The 19171-nt window shown below is 49.3% G+C and overlaps 1 long non-coding RNA gene across 4 annotated transcripts; it reads right to left on the bottom strand.

Moving 5' to 3' along the window:
• Positions 1–182: 182 nt before the first annotated feature.
• On the bottom strand, positions 183–18713 carry LOC119407076 (uncharacterized). 4 transcript variants are annotated; one of them, XR_005186618.2, is made up of 4 exons: positions 18591–18679; positions 8386–8434; positions 6367–6505; positions 183–311 (listed from the first exon to the last, which is right to left on the bottom strand). It is a non-coding gene; the product is annotated as an uncharacterized LOC119407076 (long non-coding RNA). The 4 variants fall into 4 exon arrangements; XR_005186619.2 differs by lacking the exon at positions 18591–18679 and adding an exon at positions 17967–18014; XR_005186617.1 differs by lacking the exon at positions 8386–8434 and having other exon boundaries at positions 18591–18713.
• Between the last annotated feature and the right edge of the window lie 458 nt (positions 18714–19171).

The raw sequence follows: 19171 nt of genomic DNA, 5'->3' as shown, positions 1-19171 counted from the left end.
CAATATGCTGCTTTTGTGCCGCGTTCCAACTACCGCCTATGTGCTACAGAAAACTTCTCATTCTTGTTTAGTGCATCCAACCAGTTCACTAAAACTACGAAGATTGGTCTGTGTTGTTGCCAAGTAAATTGAAGGCGCAATCAGTGTTTCGCCTATTAAGAAAAAGCTGCAACACGTTAGGAATATAACCATGTAATATTTATTCGCTTATTTCCTTCTGTAGAATCCCACTGACACACCCATCTTGTACTTTGTTTGGTACAATTGCAGCCCCTGCCGCAGTGTAGGTTACCGCTATCGGCACCGCATGTCTGGAAAGGCATAAGAAAAATGCATACGTCAATGCACTGTTCATACCAATGCTCTCTCACATAAGTTCTGCGTTCAGAAACAACATGTCAGAGTACATTACGACTGCCACTTGCGATGTTCATGTGTCGGTCTTAACATTTCCTCGGTTCAAGCTTAAAGGTATACAGACAAACGCTCAGTATGCGTCATGAAAATTTGTTGAAATACAAAAGACATTTAGCTTCTTACCGTGTTAAAAATTTATTTTGAGCATTTCCTCACCAAAAGTGCCTATTTCTTGCTGATTTCGAATGGTATTCAGAATCATAATGAGAAACCTCTTTATTTCCACACACTTGTTGGGATCCCCCAAGCAAACAGTTGTGCAAACAGCTTGACTGGACCTGGGGATCTATATAACATATTGTCCCGTGGGAGTGACGTTGGCGAATTCAGAAGTCGGCGTGTTGAAGGCGAAACCCTTCATTTGGGCGAACTTGTGCCCGGAAAATGAGATTCAAAGCAGAAGCAATGCAAGCTGTACAGGCGCGGCTACTGTTATAGGTAACACGGAGCGGGTGGCCGCGCAGCACGGAGCATTGCGATGGGCGCCGCGCGAAGTATTGCGGCGCAAGCGCAATCACCGCCAGAGGCGGAGTTAGCGGCGCGTCGTCTTCTACGGTTCCTCCCACTTCGCCGCCAGCGGCGAAAGATAGTTTGCGCGAGCGCTTTACAAGAGCGCGTGCGGCGAAGCGGGAGGAACCGTAATGGTGCATTCACACTTGAGAAACCAAGAGAAAGCGAAAGCGCCAGAGCGGCCGGAAAACCATGGTCGCGCGCGTCGAAAATGTTCACATTTGTTCTGCCTCTCCAGCATGCCGTCACCGGCGCCGCCTTCGCCACTTCGAGAATTCATTCTCTTTTTCCCGTTTCCAGAGCATTTAATTTCGTACCGAATTCAAGTTATGCATGCAAAACACGGAAAATAAATAGCTTTCACCTTTTCAAACCACTGTTTCGGGAGGTGCATACACCAGCAGAAGCTACATAAGCGGACACGCCAGCAGCGCTGGCGGATTCACCTGGCTGTGCAAAAGCGAGACACGTCGGGGCACGCCGACTCGCTGCTGCTTCCCCTTCTGCGAATTCCAGTCTTCTCGGCAATCTTAATCCAAACCAGGCTCTCGAGGAACGCGTCCTTGTCGAGGCTGTGAACTTTGTCTTGCTGCACCGGTAGTTTGCAATTGCGCCGATGCGAGCCACCGCCGACGCCCTGGCCGCCATGTTGAACTTGCGGCTGGCCGTTGTTCACATCACGTGGTTTGAGCTAGTGCAGCCAAGGTACGTCTTCCCGTGAAGCGGCCAGGCGATCCGCTTTTGCATGGCGGAAAAATCGGTATCGGACCGATTTTTTCGCGTCCGCGGCTCGCCGCGTGGTTCCGGCCGCTTAGGCGGCGAAGCGAGTGAATTTCCGGAGTCTTTGCCGCTTTCGCCCCCTTCGAGGCCAAGTGTGAACGCGCCTTAAAAGGCGACCCGCAGCTAACTCCGCCTCTGACGCAGATTGCGCTTGCGGCACAATACTACTCGCAGCGCCCGCTTGGTGGTCCGAGGAACGCGGCAACGCACGCCGTGTTACCTCTAACAGTGGCCGCGCCTGTACACTTAGCGGCGAGAACAGCGTCGGCCATCGAGTTAACTCATCATCAGTGTAACGCGTCACGTTTTATACATCGGTCATCGAACCTTCCCGCGTTATTGTTGGAGCTCACGTAAGCTCTCGCATAAAGTAGACTATTCGCGTCCTGAGCATAATCTTAAAACATCGATCTCAAACAATCGCAAAGCTTCTCAAACGATGCGGTGCGTTCTGCACCGAGCACTGCTAATAGTGTTTGCGGGTGAAACCCGAATACACCAAAATAAAACACGCGTGGCGATGTCCCTCTCTGAAAAAAATCACAGCATATCCACGGAGTGAATGATGATGAGTGGGCGAAGCTGCGAAGGTTCATCGGTAAACCGTGAATCTTCCGTGAATTCTGCCCAGTACATCATCACCGACGTGAGATCGGGCGCGCTTATACTAAAGGTTCGATGAGTTATGACGACTTGCAGCTCACTTTAATTTTACATGTACGCTGTGAATTTTCATTGTTTAGAAAACCATTGCATTAGAGAACATCTGGCGTCTTTCGTTAAGCAGCTGGCGTCTTTTCGTTTTGCTTTAGAAACATCTGGCGTTCTCTCGTTTTGCTTTTACAAAACATCTGGCGTCTTTCGTTGGTTTATTTCATCAATCAACGGCGTTTTGAACAAAACTTTTATTGTTTAATCACGCACAGGAGAAATCTCACCAGGCACTACCTTGGAGGTAAACAATGGCTGCTAATGGGAATGAGAGACAGAAGAAGTCGGCTTTTAGCTAACACTTACACTTCTACTTCTACTAACGTTTCCTACTGGAACATGCCAATGGCTGCTAATGGGGAATGAGAGACAGAAGAATTCGGCTTTTAGTTAACGCGCACGCTGCGAATTTTTTATTGTTCAACAACGCACAGGAAAACTCTCCCACCGGCACCACCTTGGAGGTCAAAGCGTAAGACTAATTACGCACTACGATTACTACGACTACGAGGGACGAACGGGTGCCGCCTTAAGGAGCTTTGCCCCTAAAAGCATCGCCCTCATGCTTAATAGAGAACATGGAATTGAAAACATGGATGCAATAAGAAAGAATATTACAGCAAGCAAATAGAAGTCCCCAGGTTCCTTAACGCACATAGAACGGCTTAAGCGCACGACATGAACGAGTAGGCACGATACAGACCTAGACCCGATCGTCGGGCGGGTATTCTACGTGGCGTCGTCGAACGTGTAACGACGGCTGTCGGTCTTTCGTTGACTCTAGATGCGCAGATGGGCAAACTGTCGGGCTTCTTCGCCGCTCTGAAGGTGACGTCTGGGTTTTGCTTCGTCGGTGACTCTGGGTAGCATGGCGTGGATCGTCGTTGCTGGGCTCCTTCCGTAGACCAATACGTATGGCGTCAGCTGCGTGGTTTCTTTCCCTGCTGTGTTGTATGCGAAGGTCACGTACGAAACGAAGGAATACCACGCCTTGTGTTCGACGTCAACGTGCATGGACGGCATGTCAAGCGATGGCCTTATTTAGACGCTCGTTCAGGCCATTGTTCTTTGGGTGATAATCTATGGTTCGGTGGTTGCTTGTCTGGCTGTATGTCAAGATCGCCAAAGTTAGGTCAGACGTAAAGGCCGTACTTCTTCGGTGATGAAGACCTCAGGGGCGTCTTAAGGATGATGTTCTCAACTAATAACTTGGCTACCTTGGCAGCACTGCCTTTGGGCAAGGCACTTGTCTCGGCGCAGAGGGTGATGTAGTCGGTATCTGCGACAATTCATTTAGTTCCGGAAGTCGACGTCAGGAACGGCCTCAGTACGTGCATCCTGATTTCCTGGAGCGGCTGGCGAGGTGGTTCGATGAGCTGCAGTAGTCTGGGTATTCTAGGCGGCGCGTTCTTCCGTCCCTGACAATCTCGGCAAGTTCTTACGTAATGGGTGATGTCGGAAGTGAGGCGTACTACTTTTCTTGTATCCTCGCGAGCCTGCAGGAAAACCCGAGGTGTCAAGCCATCGCGTCGTCATGTAAATCTTCAAGAACATCTGGACGGAATGCGGAATGTATAATGAGCATGTAGTTGTCCCGTTTAGTTGGTCCGGTTTATTGCGCTTCATTTAGCTATGTATGCATCACCAACTGACGCACATTTCTACTCTTCTAAAGTTCCTACTTGAATTCCCCGTCGGTTTTCGTGAGTTGGCTTAATAGCTCGGCGATCCGTGAATATTCTATGACGAAGCGTCTGTAATAGGCGCACAAGTTGACAAATCGTTGTACGGATGATTTCTCGACTTGTGCTTGAAGTACAGTTCAAGACGCCGCAGGGGTTCGTCGAAGTTTGAGGCAGACATAACGACGTCATCGAGGTAAACCAGTTAAGTCTGCCACTTCAACCCTGCCAGCACCGTATCCATAACGCGTTGGGAGGTCGCGGGTGCCCAGCAAAGACAAAAAGGTAATGACCTTCAACTTGAAGAGCTCGTCTCAGGTTATAAAGGAAGCCTTCCCTGGGTCTCTCGTCTACTTCGGTTTTCCAGTAGCCGTTCTTGAGGTTCATCGACGCGAAGTATTTCGCGTTGAGTAATCAATTCAGGGCGTCGTCTATCCATGGAAGAGGATACAAGTCCTTTTTTGTGATTTTGTTCTGGCGACGACCATCGATGCAGAAAGGTAGGATTTCATCTTTCTTTTTGAATAACACCACGGGAGACACCCATGGACTTTTGGACGGCTGGATGAGGTCGTCGCGCAGCGTTTTAAAGGGGGTCCGTCGCAAAATTAAAGGGGGTCCGCGAACATGCTCAGACGTTTTTATTTGAACACACTGAGCTGGTTCTGTTAGAACGAGCTGTGTGTTTGAACTCTCGGAGCACACAAGTTACCTTTATATGTCTTTCATATCTTTTGTTTTGATGCTAACTGAAAAGAACTATCCGTCTTAAGGAAATGGTAGCAGCTCCTCTATTCGCCTTAACTGTGCTACATCAGTTAGATTAACATTGGCGTGTAGAGACCCTCCAAGCATGCACCAACAATAGGATTGTCGCAAACACCAGTGCTCTATGAGATACTATGACTTTATTGTACACATTGTAATAAAGCATGGCAAGAGCTGAAATGAATAATAGTATGCAGATGATGTGGCTGAAATTAAGAAGCAAAACTGACAAAAAGGAAATTGAATTTGTGGTCCTGAAGAATTTGCGCCTGATAAAAACTGTTAGAGAAATTGTCTTTATTACCCATCTCAATATGAGACGAAAAAATTGGGGGACCCTTAAGCTTCGCCTGTAAGAGTTGAACGCGATAGCGAAATCCGGCCCCCAGTGCGCACTTCAACCACTAAGTGCACGCTTATTAATGTGTGTTGTTGCACACACACGCACACAGACACACACACGCGCGCGCTATGTATCTATAGTAATGGTACAGGCACTGGTAAAGGCTTTCGATCTAAAGCACTTCCCTCTGCTGGTCGAGACATATTTCTCACAATGCCTCACAGATGGCAGCACATTATCTAATGTTTCCTGTTTGCTTGATCAACGCCTCCTCTAGAAAGGAGCATGGCCTCCGAGATGGCGAGGACGCCGCGCGCCCGCCATCTCGGAGGCCTATAACGGAGACGTTGGCTTGGTATGTTTTCCGCTAGATGGACATAGTTGTCCATTTTTGGAGCTCTTTGAAAGTTCGTGTGTGTTTTTAGCGGCGATGGCTGCACTATCCCGGCTTTTTTCGAAGCATAGCGTCGTGCAAAAAACGTAGTTTGACGGCCTCGCCAATGCGCCTACAAATTGCCGAATGGGCTCATTTTCACTCAGTTTCGTCGTGACACCTGCCGAACAAAATGCGTTAAGGAGACTCCTTCCACTACATGACATTTATGTGCTGTTTTTTCCCGAAGCAGTTGCAAGTAACATTGTGGCCTTACGGTAGGACACCTGCTTGCCACGCAAACGGCCCGGTTTGGATCCTCAATGGGACCGAAGAGTTTTATTGTTTATTTTATTTGCATCTTTCTCGATTTTTCGCTCACGGACTATTTGTCGCTCATAAGCGTCGGTAGCGACGCGGACACCGTCGGCGACACCGGAATTTCTGCGACACGAGCTCTCTAACGCTGCGTTGTACATTCTCCCCTAGGCAAATAGGCGCTTAATACCTCTCTTTAGTACCTTCCTTCATACCTTGGTGTGGATTCCCTATTTTTGGAAAGCTGATCGAGTGTACCTGTAGCTTTCAATAAGCATCTCCTGCTGTGATATAGACTGGGCATTTCTGGTAGCTCTATGACGTTTTAAGGAAGTTGCTGAATTTGAGAAAGTTTCGAGTTATATAAGGAGTGTTACCAGCACATCTAAACAGCTGCTCTTGGAGAAATATAAGTATCCAAGAGATTCGTGCAGCAACTCAAATAAAACTAGATTCTTGCTTACTTTGTTGATATAGCGATATAGGCAGTAGTGATGGGGAGGGGAGTCCTCCTGCGTTAACTCCTCCGCTGACGCCTCCGTTAACTCCTCCGCTGACGCCTCCGTTAACTCCTCCGCTGACTCCTCAGTTGAGTAGGTAATTCTGTGAGAAGAAGGTATATAATCAAAACCCACACGTCGCGTATTTAGGTGAAAGCCTTGGATCTAACGCCGAAGGGGATCGTCGGCGGCGGGGACAACATCAGCGATAGAAAAAATGATCATGTGACGACGTCACATAACGTGTCGTCACATGATGACGTCACTGCATGAAATCGTCACTTGGTCCTAGGTGGGCAGATCCTGGAGGAAAAGCAAAACCGCGTGATTTGCAGAAAGCTTCCAATGTCGACGATCCCGGAGGCAGCGCAAAACGACGTAGGGGGAAGATAGTTACTGGGGGGGAGGGGGACACAACAAAATCGGCTGAGCGGAAAAGGAAGATGTCTTTTGCCTTCGAGTCGTTGTAGGCAAATGTATACAAGACTCTGTGACTTTTGCAGTGCGGTATTTGGCTTTCGCCGGCGGGAAGCAGTTTTTTCGTCTACTTTCATTACTTTGTTCCCGTAATAGTTACAATCGAACGCTAGAAATAACAAACCCTATGCTTTTCCAGTCATCATCCGTTGGCTTTGTATTACTAACAAGAACAGATCGTTCGATATTTCCCTTGATTTTTCTAGCTTATTTTGAAGTTACATTTACTAGCTTTAATTCGCTTTTTTTTTCAATCCGGCGTCCAGAACTACCGGTGCTTGCCCATCCAGTCCCCCAGCCCAAAACGTTTGGCAACGAGGGTTTGCTCCATAGCCATTACCAGCCTGCCTGTCTACGCGACGGGACTGCTAGTACCTGACCCACTAGACAAGTGTTAAGCGGCTTCCATGACCTGCGTCTAATTTCATTGTGAGATTGTCAGCGGGGTGAGTGCACTGACTATATTTTGCAATGATAAACGGCCCCTCATTGGTGATAAACCGCAGAAGGAATCTCAGCAATTCTCAAATGTTGAAAAGGACGCGCACAAAGGTAGCTTTTATTAACTAACTATACTAGTGATCCGACTTTTTTATGACGCCACGGCGCATATGCGTCATTACCCTAGCGGAAAAGTGCGCGAAACGCCTCTTGATCTCGAAGGCTTTCGCTCTGGCAATACCAGATACCACGGCGCCTATCAAAACTCTGCCAAGACGGCAGTGGGCCGCACAGGAAAATGTAAAAGGCAGACCTTTGCTGAAGCTTTATGGGCGATAACCGCGGCTTTATTATGAAGCATGCTGCAGAGCTGAGGACTGCGGAATAATTGTGGTCAGATGGGGTTACTTGACGTGCAGCTAAGCCTATAAGTACACAGGTATTCTTGGGTTTCGTCGCTATCGGAATGTAACCACCATGGCCGGGAACCGAACCCTCGTCCATCAGCCCAGTAGCGCAACACCAATAAATTCATTTTCTAATTAGCAGTTATTTCTGTAGCATTCGGTACAGTCAAGTGCACCTTTCTAGTTTTATATGAATAGTTTAATAGGCCACTCAGTCGTCAAGATGCATATTGTGGACGTAGTTAAGACGGGGTTGCATATAGGCCGGTTCGAGTGATTCATTGTAGATGCGGTTTTTCAATTCGCGTTATCCGAAGCTTGAAGTACGGCACAAAAATCTTGGCAGAGCCGATTTTGGAGACTTCCCATTTTTCTAGCAAAAGTATGCCACGCAGTAAAACCAGTGGCTTCAGTATATTGTATATAGTGTTCATTCATTGTTTATTAATGTTTCGCGTAAGGATTGAGTGTTCTCCTGTCGATTGATAACATAAAAAAAGTATCAAATAGATTTTGGTTCTGCTTCGACGTTTTGAGGTTGACATGTGCTAACGCGCTCAATTATAATGTATCTTTCGCATATATTAATGTTTATGCTTGCGAAAACATGTTACTTCTCTTTTCTTAGAATGAAAGATTGCAAGAAAGAACGACGTACAATGATGGTGTGATGTGCCAACGACTGTATAAACACGTCCCTTCTCCAGCTTCAGAGGAATGCAGAAAAAAAAGAACACGCCTGTTACGAGAATGACGACAAGCATTCATTCTTTCCTAATGACATTGTACTTTTTAACACTGATTTCATACGTAAACGCATTACCCTTGTCAACAGACATAACTATGCTGCGAAAAAAAACAACAACAAGAGACGAGGTGAAGGCAATAGACAGGACTCGGCGCTACGGCTTAGCGCCGTGTCCTCTCTGTTGCCGTCACCTTTGTTATTTTGTTATGTCTGTAGTGAATACACACCAACTAGCCGAACTTGCTTCTCTAATATTGTTGTCAGCTCGACGATTGATACACACTTTCACAAGTTCCCTATTAATGATGCTAAAACAATCGAAATTTGAGCAAATTGTAAGGGATTCATCGTCAAAGAAGGAAAGCCTTGTGTAGAAAATTACAATGGGGAAGGAGACGACGTAGGCAACATAAACGCATCAGTGTTGCCTTATTTCATAACTAATGATTTTGTGCCAATTGGTATAATGGATCGTTTATGAGCTCTGTTGTCGTCTCTACCTCGGACGATAATGTCACCGTGCCTTTAGAATTTGTTCTTCAAATAATTTTTTCCCATTGTTCAGCTCACCTTCTAAGTCTTCCTTTTTTTCTGCCGCTTTGCCTACAAAGTATTTAGGTATGCCCGACCGCTAATGAGATTAACAAGGTAATTTTGTAGCTATAATTTAACGTGGTGTAGCAAGCGTCTGTCGTGTCAGGGAGAACGAATGCGTGGCTTCTTCTAGATTGTTGATGAATTCGTGTATTAACGCGTTTTTTTGTATAATTAGCATGAATTTAATTTTGTGCATTGCACGCGTTCGCGCTTTATATGAGGAAAGGAGTTGCTACAGGTTTCCAAACATTTGGGATAGCCGGCCTGCCCGGCCGATTTTATGTTAACTGTTACTCATACATAAACACCGATACAATGCTTTCGGTGTTTCGTAATGATTGAAGCCGAGTATTGAACCACGTAACAAAGCCGAACTTATTTGAGTAATTACCGCGGCATGTGCCAACGCTTCTGTTGTCGAGTCGCTCTAGTTAGCAACACGGCTGAAACAACAACATGAAAAGTGTGACAACATGAAACAGGTGTTTTTTTTTCGTACTAACTCTCCGCTATGTTAGGAACAGCAGAAAACTCCTCGCTAATTTAATTATTATGGCGTTTTGACGTCGCTAAACCACGCTAACGATATTAGAGACGCCGTAGTGGAAGGCTCCCGATATATCGACTGCCTCGGGTCCTTTAAGGTGCACCTAAATTTAAGTAAACTGACCTCTAGCATTTCGCCTCCATCGGCATGCGGGACTCAATTCCAAAACCGGTCGGCGGTCGAGCACTGTAACCACTAGTCCACCATGGCGGGTCCTAGTTACTTCATAACCTCTGAGCACATCACAACTGAAGGCGACGAAGGCACTGCTGAGGTTTTTGAGAGCGACGAACTTGGCCAAGCGCCTGTGACAGAAATGTCGCGTACCACGCAGAAGTGACCAACTACCACGCAAGAGTGACCGACTGTTTCTATGTGTGCTATGCTACCACGCAAGAGTGACCTACTGATTCTATGTGTGCTGTGTCATGTGCTATCTTTCTCTCTTTCTTTCCTCTCCATCTTTAAATCTCCCCCACCCTGTCCCCATGTGTAGGGTAGCAAACCGGTTGTCCTATACTGGTTAACCTCCTTGCCTTTCCTTCTCTACTATTTCTTCTCTCTTCTGAGCACATTGTACTGCTCTGGCAGCGCCATGAACGTGCTGTGGACTCTAACCATAAATGCTTTCCCGTGTTGCCCTTCACCCCTGGACTCCAAGCACAGCCCTCCGAGAGGGCGCTTCACAACCGAGCATCGACCATATCGATGGTCACGTGGTCACAACCGAGCATCGACCATATTGCAACGTTGGTCACGTGGTTGAAGTGGCAACTGTCAATGAAGGAGGCACTGTTTTCGATTTGCTGTGCCACCGGGGCACCCCGCCTTGGCACTCGGTGCTGTGGGTACTCTGCGAGAGCTTGGCCTCTCCTATTTTCCTCTCTCCTTTTATGCTGTTGCACACGGGGGTGTACACTCAGGTTACTCTGATTTGCGTTGCTTCCGTTAGTGTAGCAAAAAGCTAGCGATGCACTTTTAGCGTCTGTAGATTGTGACGGGTCTTTCATTTAGAGCTAATTAGAACATGCAGGATGGAGACATCAAAGTGCCAAACGTTGCACATTTGCAATGGACGATCACTGCATGCCCGTGGACGTTTTTACTGTGCGCTCGTTGCTGGCATGGGCTGCTTAGACCGCGTGATTTCATGCGTGAAAGGCTGTTCAAGGACTTATATATACATATATATATATATGTATATATATATATATATATATATATATATATATATATATATATATATATATATATATATGTATATATATTGTCAAGACGTTTATTAACGGGCACTCAGCGACGGCGCACGGCAGCGACAGTCAAAGTGGGGCGACTCTGTGCACGAGGGGCGTGCTCTCAGAGAAGAGAACGACCCACTGGAAGGCGCTCGAGAGGACGACCCATTACTGAGTAGGGAACGCGTCGCTACAATTACCCCGGCTACGAAAAGGGAGCCGCCTGGCGACCTAGCAACTTGTCACTATGAGCGGGTCATGGTAGGGCTTCAGGCGCGCCACGTTGACAATGTCGCGCCCTCGACGGCGCATGTCCGAAGATGGGTCGATGGGTTCGATCAGGTAATTCACCGGGGATGTGCGTTCGACGACACGGTAGGGGCCTTCGTATTTGGGCAGTAGTTTGGAAGAGAGGCCAGGTGCAGTGGTAGGGACCGAGAGCCATACGAGCGCTCCAGGAAGGAACGTGGGCACAGAACTGGTGGTGTCACCGCGAATGCTTTTCTGCTGCTCTTGGCTATGCGTATTAAAGGTCTTGGAGAGCTCGCGACACTCCTCAGCAAGTCTGGCTGTGGCAGAAATAGGCGCACATTCAGATCGATCCGGCTTGTAGGGAAGGATTGTGTCGATGGTGTGCGACGGGTGCCTGCCATACAATAAGAAAAATGGTGAGAAACCAGTAGTGCTCTGAGGAGCGGTATTGTACGCGTACGTGACGAAGGGCAGAATGACGTCCCAATTCGTGTGGTCGGCGGCGACGTACATCGAGAGCATGTCGCCTAGCGTGCGGTTGAAGCGTTCGGTGAGGCCATTCGTCTGCGGGTGGTAAGCAGTAGTTTTGCGGTGAACAACGTTGCACTCTTTGAGAATGGCTTCGACGACTTCCGACAAGAAGACACGGCCTCGATCACTGAGCAGCTCCTGGGGTGGACCGTGACGCAGCATGAATCGGTGGAGCAGGAAGGAGGCCACATCGCTCGCTGTAGCCGCAGGGAGGGCAGCAGTTTCAGCGTATCGCGTGAGGTGGTCTACAGCGACGATGGCCCAGCGGTTACCAGCGGACGTCAGGGGAAGTGGCCCATATAAATCGATGCCAACGCGCCCAAACGGTCGGTAAGGGCAAGGTAGAGGTTGCAGACCTGCTGGCGACAGATGCGTTGAAGTTTTGCGGCGCTGACAATCGATGCAGGAGCGAACGAACTTCTCCACGTAGCGGTACATCCCTCGCCAAAAATAGCGTTGGCGAATGCGGTGGTAGGTTTTCGATACCCCAGGGTGTGCACACTGCGGATCAGAGTGGAACGACTCGCATATGTCATAACGCAGACTGCGGGGTATTACAAGTAGCCACTGGCGGCCGTCGCCGTTGTAATTGCGTCGGTGGAGCAGGTCGTCGCGAACGGCGAAATGGTGGGCTTGACGACGCAACAAGCGAGTGGATGGTGTGGCCGATGGATCAGTCAGCAAGTCTATCAGTGAGGCAATCCATTGATCCTTGCGCTGCTCGGTAGCGATGGTGTGAATATCGATGGAAGAAACGACAAAGTGAGACGCTGAGTTGCGCGCATTGTCGTCAGGCAAGGGAGAGCGCGACAGGGCGTCGGCGTCAGCATGCTGACGTCCGTTGCGGTACAGCACGCGGATGTCGTAGTCTTGCAGGCGAAGTGCCCAACGGGCAAGACGGCCTGAGGGATCCTTCAATGACGACAACCAGCACAGTGCATGATGGTCGGTGACCACATCAAATGGGCGACCATACAAATAAGGTCGGAACTTTGTAAGGGCCCAAATGATTGCCAGGCATTCTTTCTCCGTTACGGTGTAGTTGGTCTCGGCCACGGTGTTAGAAGTACAGGTGGAACGACGCAGCACCGGCGCCATGCGCTCGCTGCGTCGAACTTCGGTTCCTCCGCGCCGTCACGCCGCGAGATGGCAGGAGCAGTCAAGAGGCTCACAGCGGCGCGCGCCGGCCTCTCTTCCGACAAAGCCACGGTGACGAAGTAGTTGTCGCCACATTGCTTCCTCATTTAATTCTTTTTGTGCGATGGCAGGTCATGCTAGTCGAGTGAGAAAGCCGTGAAATGGGCAAAAAGTGTTTTGTGCCGCGGTGCAACTCTGTACAAGACCTGCACTGAAAAGTCGATTTTTCTGCACCCCGAGATGCGGAACGCCTGAATGTTTGGCGCCATGCGATTCCGCGCAAGGACCGCGTGCTGCAGTCGACTGATTACGTGTGCGAGAAGCACTTCGAGCCGAGGTACATAACGAAGACGTGGGAAGCAGTGTACAAAGGGCACGTTCTTGTGAGCGCATCACGAAAGGCGGCTCTGGATAATGACGCCGTGCCGACGAAGTATTGAGTTCGTTTTGAGTTCATCGTCTTGAGTTCATCCACGCCGTGAGTTGGCCCGTTTTTTTTAACACCTACGTGCGTTTGCAGTCTTTCTCTCTCCGTGCGAAAGCTACGCTTGTTAACAATGAGAATATATGGGGTTTTACGTGCTGAAACCACGTTATGATTATGAGGCACGCCGTAGCAGAGCTCCACAAATTTCGGCAATGTGGTGTTATTTAACATGCACTGACATCGTAGAGTACACGGGTCTCTAGCATGCCGCCTCCATCAAAATGCGACCGCCGCGGCTGGGATCGAACTAGGGAACTTCGGTCAGCAGCCGAGTACCGTAACCGGTGTACCATCGCGGTTGACTGGCTACGCTCGTTGCGATCGACGTGTTCCTTGAAGGACGAAGTAGTAACGCTGTCTTCGGGTGACTATGCGAGACATAAACAGTGAAATATATTCCTCAGTTGGCAACAGAGAAGAATCGGAAACATATATCCACCATTCATAATGTCTCCCCTTCTCGCAGTGCCAAACCAGGACGCTTTTTCATATCCTTCGTCGGTGCCTCAAACTTAGCTGCCGGCATTCGCTAAAATTCAGTATTTTATGCACGACCAGCTAAAAAGTCGTATTCGTGACACATATTTTTTATCCGCGATCAACGACCGCAAATTACTTCGAATGTTCGCGACAGCAAAGACAGTGTGCATTTTCTGTTGTAATACTAAGGCTAATGCGGTATTTTTTCTAACTATCTAAACTATACTTCTACAAATAGAACTAATTTTTGTCATATTTCAGCGTGACGTCACTGTCATATCTCTAATTGTCCGAATAAGGAAAGCATATGTTGAATTTGCCACCGCCAGCCTTCGCGGTGGCAAATTCAACATATTCAACAGGTAGCGGCTGTATCGCCCAAATTTCGATTTATTCGAAGCTCTTATTTGTTTATTTATTTTTGCGCTCGTTATAGCGCGAACGCACAGTTTTTTATTCATTTCGAGGGGCGGTCGCAGCTCCGAAGCGACCACGCCTGATACCGCTCTTGAGCCACCAGTAGTGTAGCGCCATCTAGGGCCCTGTGAACAAGACGCCACAAACCGCGGACAGAAGTTCGCCGCTTCCGGAGGCGCCGTCGGTCCACCTATAATACTTCTAACACCGTGGTCTCGGCTTTAGTAAGCGTACGACTTGCATATGCGACGACATATTCCGGGAACCCAGGTTTGCGCTGCGCAAGGACAGCACCGAGGCCAACACCGCTGGCGTCCGTGTGTACCTCTGTAGGGGCCGTAGAGTCGTAGTGGCGTAGAATGGGAGGAGACGTCAACAAACGACGGAGCTTTGCGAAAGCGTCGTCGCACTCTGACGACCACGAATTGAGGGGCCCGTTACTTCCAAGGAGCTTCGTCAGCGGTGATATGATAGTCGCGAAGTTTCGGATGAAGCGCCGAAAGTAGGAGCATAGTCCTACGAAACTGCGCAGTTCTTTGACGGACGTAGGTTTGGGGAACTCTGTCACGGCCCGAAGCTTGGCTGGATCTGGGAGGATGCCGTCCTTGGACACCACGTATCCTAGTATCGTCAGCTGCCGTGCTGCAAATCGGCACTTCTTGAGATTCAGTTGTAGCCCGGCGTCGCTCAAGCGCGTCAAAACCTGCCGCAGGCGTTGAAGGTGTGTTGAGAAGTCAGGGGCGAAAACGACGACGTCGTCGAGGTAGCATAGACACGTGTGCCATTTCAAGTTGCGCAGAACGGTATCCATCATGCGCTCAAAGGTCGCGGGCGCATTGCACAGCCCAAACGGCATGACGTTGAATTCGTACAAGCCGTCGGGTGTGACAAACGCTGTCTTCGGTGGAGCGTCATCCGCCATGGGGACTTGCCAGTAACCTGAGCGCAAATCGAGCGATGAAAAGAACTCTGCTCCTTGCAGGCTGTCAATGGCATCGTCTATTCGAGGTAGGGGATAAACATCCTTACGGGTGATCTTATTGAGTCGTCGGTAGTCCACACAGAACCGCACAGAGCCGTCCTTCTTCGCAACGAGAACGACAGGAGACGCCCAGGGGCTGTTTGAGGGTCGAATAACATCGCGGCGAAGCATGTCTTCGACTTGCTCGGTAATTACACGACGCTCTGTAGGCGACACGCGATATGGACGTTGCCGTAGTGGTGGTTGGGCGCCAGTGTCGATGCGATGCGTGACAGCAGACGTGCGGCCGAGAGAAGTTTGCGCTACATCGAACGAAGAACGAAATTCTTCCAACAGGCATAGAAGCTGGGAACGCTCGACCGACGTAAAGTGTTCAGCAATCGAAGAACCAAATAAATCAGCGGGTGACGAATCAGATGTGGAAACAGCACTGAGCGAATGGGAGCTGGCGCAGTGCGTATCACCCGGTGCGTCCATAACTTGTGCGTCTTCGAGGGCTTCAGCTCTGCCGAGACATTCCCCTCGCACCAACCTAACAATGTACGGGGATGGGTTCGTAACAAAAATATCGGTGTCGCCCTGAATGACTTGCACGGTCGCAAATGGCACCAACAAGCCTTTTCTAGTGAAGAGGCGGTCAGATGGAGAGAGGAGTGCAACGGCATCGGCGAGACCTGTGCAGCAGACTGACACAGCCGTTGACGAGTTTGCAGGAAGTGTGGTGTCGTCTTTCAGGAGTACCTTGGTCGCAGCCGGTGGACTGTCCGCCGGCATCAAATCTGAGAATGGTGAGAGCTCTATTTCGGCGGGTGCGCAACGAATTACGGCGGCGTGACGGGCGAGAAAATCCCATCCCAGGATGACGTCGTGAGAGCATGAGGAAATTATGATGAATTCGACGGCGTACAGAGCGTCCTGAATCACGACACGGGTTGTGCATACCGCTGTCGGGTGAATACTGTGAGCGCTGGCTGTACGGAGGGAGAGCCCGGAAAGTGGCGTCGTCACTTTTCGTAGTAGTCGGCTAAGTTTAGCGTCCATAACGGAAACGGCAGCTCCAGTGTTTACAAGGGCCGATGTGCGCACACCATCTACAAACACGTCTACTACGTTTGATGGGCTTTGCTGAGGGCTTTGGCTGTTCGATAGCGTCGCAGCCCTTGCCTCTTGGACTGCGACGACTAGTTTTCCTGGTCTCGTGCGACCGGATGAGGCCGCATCGGTGACAGTGAGCGGCGTCGTGGGGACGGTGAACGACGGGTAGATGGACCTGGGCGTGACGTCGGTGACATAGGCGGCAGCGGGTCATAATACGGGCGGCTGGACTGGTTGGTGACGGCTGATCCGACTCGAGGCGGCTGCACGCGGTTGCAATAGCGGGCGACGTGACCGGCGCAACCGCACGCAAAGCAGATCGGGCGGTTGTCGGAAGTGCGCCATCGGTTTGCCGGGCTAGGTCCCATCCACGTGGCAGGACGCGAGGGACGGGGCGGCTGCTGATATGACGACTGCATGGTGGGCTGCAGTCGGGGCGTATGGATGATGTCGGCGTACGCAGCCGGTACACCCGCTTCGAAGGCCTGAGGCCTGGCGACGGCTCCAGCGTATGTTAGCGGGGGCACCACAGGGAGCGCTGGGGGCGGCCTGGCTGCAACTTGTGCGTAACTGAGCGGCGCAGACGCCGGAGGAGGCTGGTGGTATTCTGTCATAACCTCCGCGATTTCCTGCTCGAGAGCCCGGCGTAGGGGAGGCAGCAGTGTGGTCGACGACTGTACAACATCCTGCGGGTGAGAGAAGGCCAGTAAGGAGAACTGGCGGGCAATTTCCTCCCGCACGAATGACTTGATTTCGGCGAGTAAGACGGAGTGGTCCGACACGGCCGACAAGCCAGCGAGATCGGCGTCGCGTGCTAGAGGTCGACGCGTCATAAGACGCTGCCGGCGTAGCTCCTCGTAGCTTTGGCACAGCGTGATGATCTCTGCCACAGTGCGAGGGTTTTTGGCGAGTAGCATGGTGAAGGCATCGTCGTCGATGCCTTTCATGACGTTCCGGATCTTGTCGGCTTCAGACATGGTTGCGTTGGCCTTCTTGCACAAGTCGAGCACGTCTTCAATGTAGCTCGTGAAAGACTCGCCGGACTGCTGGGCTCGTTCACGTAAACGCTGTTCGGCTTGCAGCTTGCGAACGGCAGGGCGGCCAAACACGTCGATGATGGCGGTCTTGAAAGCGGACCACGTAGCGAAATCGGATGCGTGGTTGTTGTACCATAGACTTGCCACACCCGCGAGGTAGAAGACGAGGTTGCTCAGTTTGCCTGCCTCGTCCCATTTATTGGGGACGCTCACACGCTCGTAGATCGCGAGCCAGTCCTCGACGTCGGTGCCATCCGCGCCGGTGAAGATAGGAGAGTCGCGGATGCGGGGGACACCCGGACATGGCGTCGGTGCAAGAGGAGGCGTTTGCTGGGCGGCGTCTTGAGTCATGGTAGCAGGCACGGTACGGGACCGAAGCTCCAAGGGCATCGAATGCGGACCGTAGTTGTTTAAAGGGCACAGCACTCTCCACCAAATTGTCAAGACGTTTATTAACGGGCACTCAGCGACGGCGCACGGCAGCGACAGTGGGGCGACTCTCTGCACGAGGGGCGTGCTCTCAGAGAAGAGAACGACCCACTGGAAGGCGCTCGAGAGGACGACCCATTACTGAGTAGGGAACGCGTCGCTACAATATATATATATATATATATATATATATATATATATATATATATATATATATATATATATATATATATATATATATATATATATATATATATATATATACGTGGCGGTGCCGCGATGTGCCGACTCGGGAACGGTTGCACCCATGATTGCACATCATGGGTGCATCAGATGTTTGGTCACTGTGGAGTTGAGGTTGTGAATCAAGCGATGCAATTATTTTTAAAAAGTAAAGTTGAAATAAACTTAAGCCAAACTAAGAAATTGTATATGCGAGAAAATATGCTAAATGTTACGCGAAGAATGTCAGCATTAAGTACATGCAATGGCTGAAGTCAATGTATTTTAGCATAAAATACAAGAAGAGAAAAGATAAATTATAACAGCCTCCCCCTTGATAGCGTCGTCTTATAATGCGACGATAACACTAAACGAAGACTACAAGGCGCTTATAGGATGATTAAGGTTGAAAACTGAATGTCTAAAAGAGACGTCATTATAGTACATTTTTCATAATTACAGTTATTATGGAAATAAGCAAACGAGAAAAGAGCAACACTAGGAAGCATGCTGTCCAAGATAAAGGCAAAAATGGGGGTCAAGTTTTGATGAGGTAGACCTTAATTTGAAATCACCACAGGGAAGAATATATTATACTCGAAGGACTGTACTGAGAGAAGAAATTATGCTCTACTTAGCAGCTGGAAGAAATGAAGATAATACTTACTCCACCATGACTGTGGGTATGACCATTAGGACGAGTGCAAATTTTATAGCAGACATATTCAGGCTGGTTGCTGCACATGTTATTTCGTATAGACCATAATATCACTTCAAAATGCCGAGGTATTTATACACGGACGCTGCGGGGCGCAAGCATAACGAATCGCTCCACGCGCATTTTTTGCAGCCAAGTGATATGCAAAACAATAAGAGCTGATGCTGATCAGCTTCTTTCTGATATACTTCAGTATATAAGCTTTCAGGCAGCACATTTGATGCATCGTTCCGAAGTGCTGCAGCAATAGATCCTTAATTTTTATATAGAAAGGACCCTTTGTAAAAGCGTAGAAGAAAACATTCAAATATGCTGACGACAAGAAACGCGTAGTTCCTTTGGTATCATGGTAACGGAAACAAAGTCGCGAGTTATTCGATATTAGAACGTTTATGTTAATCGCGCTGGGCAATCATTCAATTCGAATGACATCGTCTACATCAAAACAGGTTTTATATGTACACGTCGCTTGTTTCCAGACGCATCTTCGATGACTCTGTGCATGTAAAGATAGTCTATAATAATGACGT

Source organism: Rhipicephalus sanguineus, chromosome 10, assembly GCF_013339695.2.
Source record: "Rhipicephalus sanguineus isolate Rsan-2018 chromosome 10, BIME_Rsan_1.4, whole genome shotgun sequence".
Lineage (NCBI taxonomy): Eukaryota > Metazoa > Arthropoda > Arachnida > Ixodida > Ixodidae > Rhipicephalus > Rhipicephalus sanguineus.
Note: the sequence above shows the minus strand (reverse complement) of the source record. Positions and strands in the feature narration are given on the sequence as shown.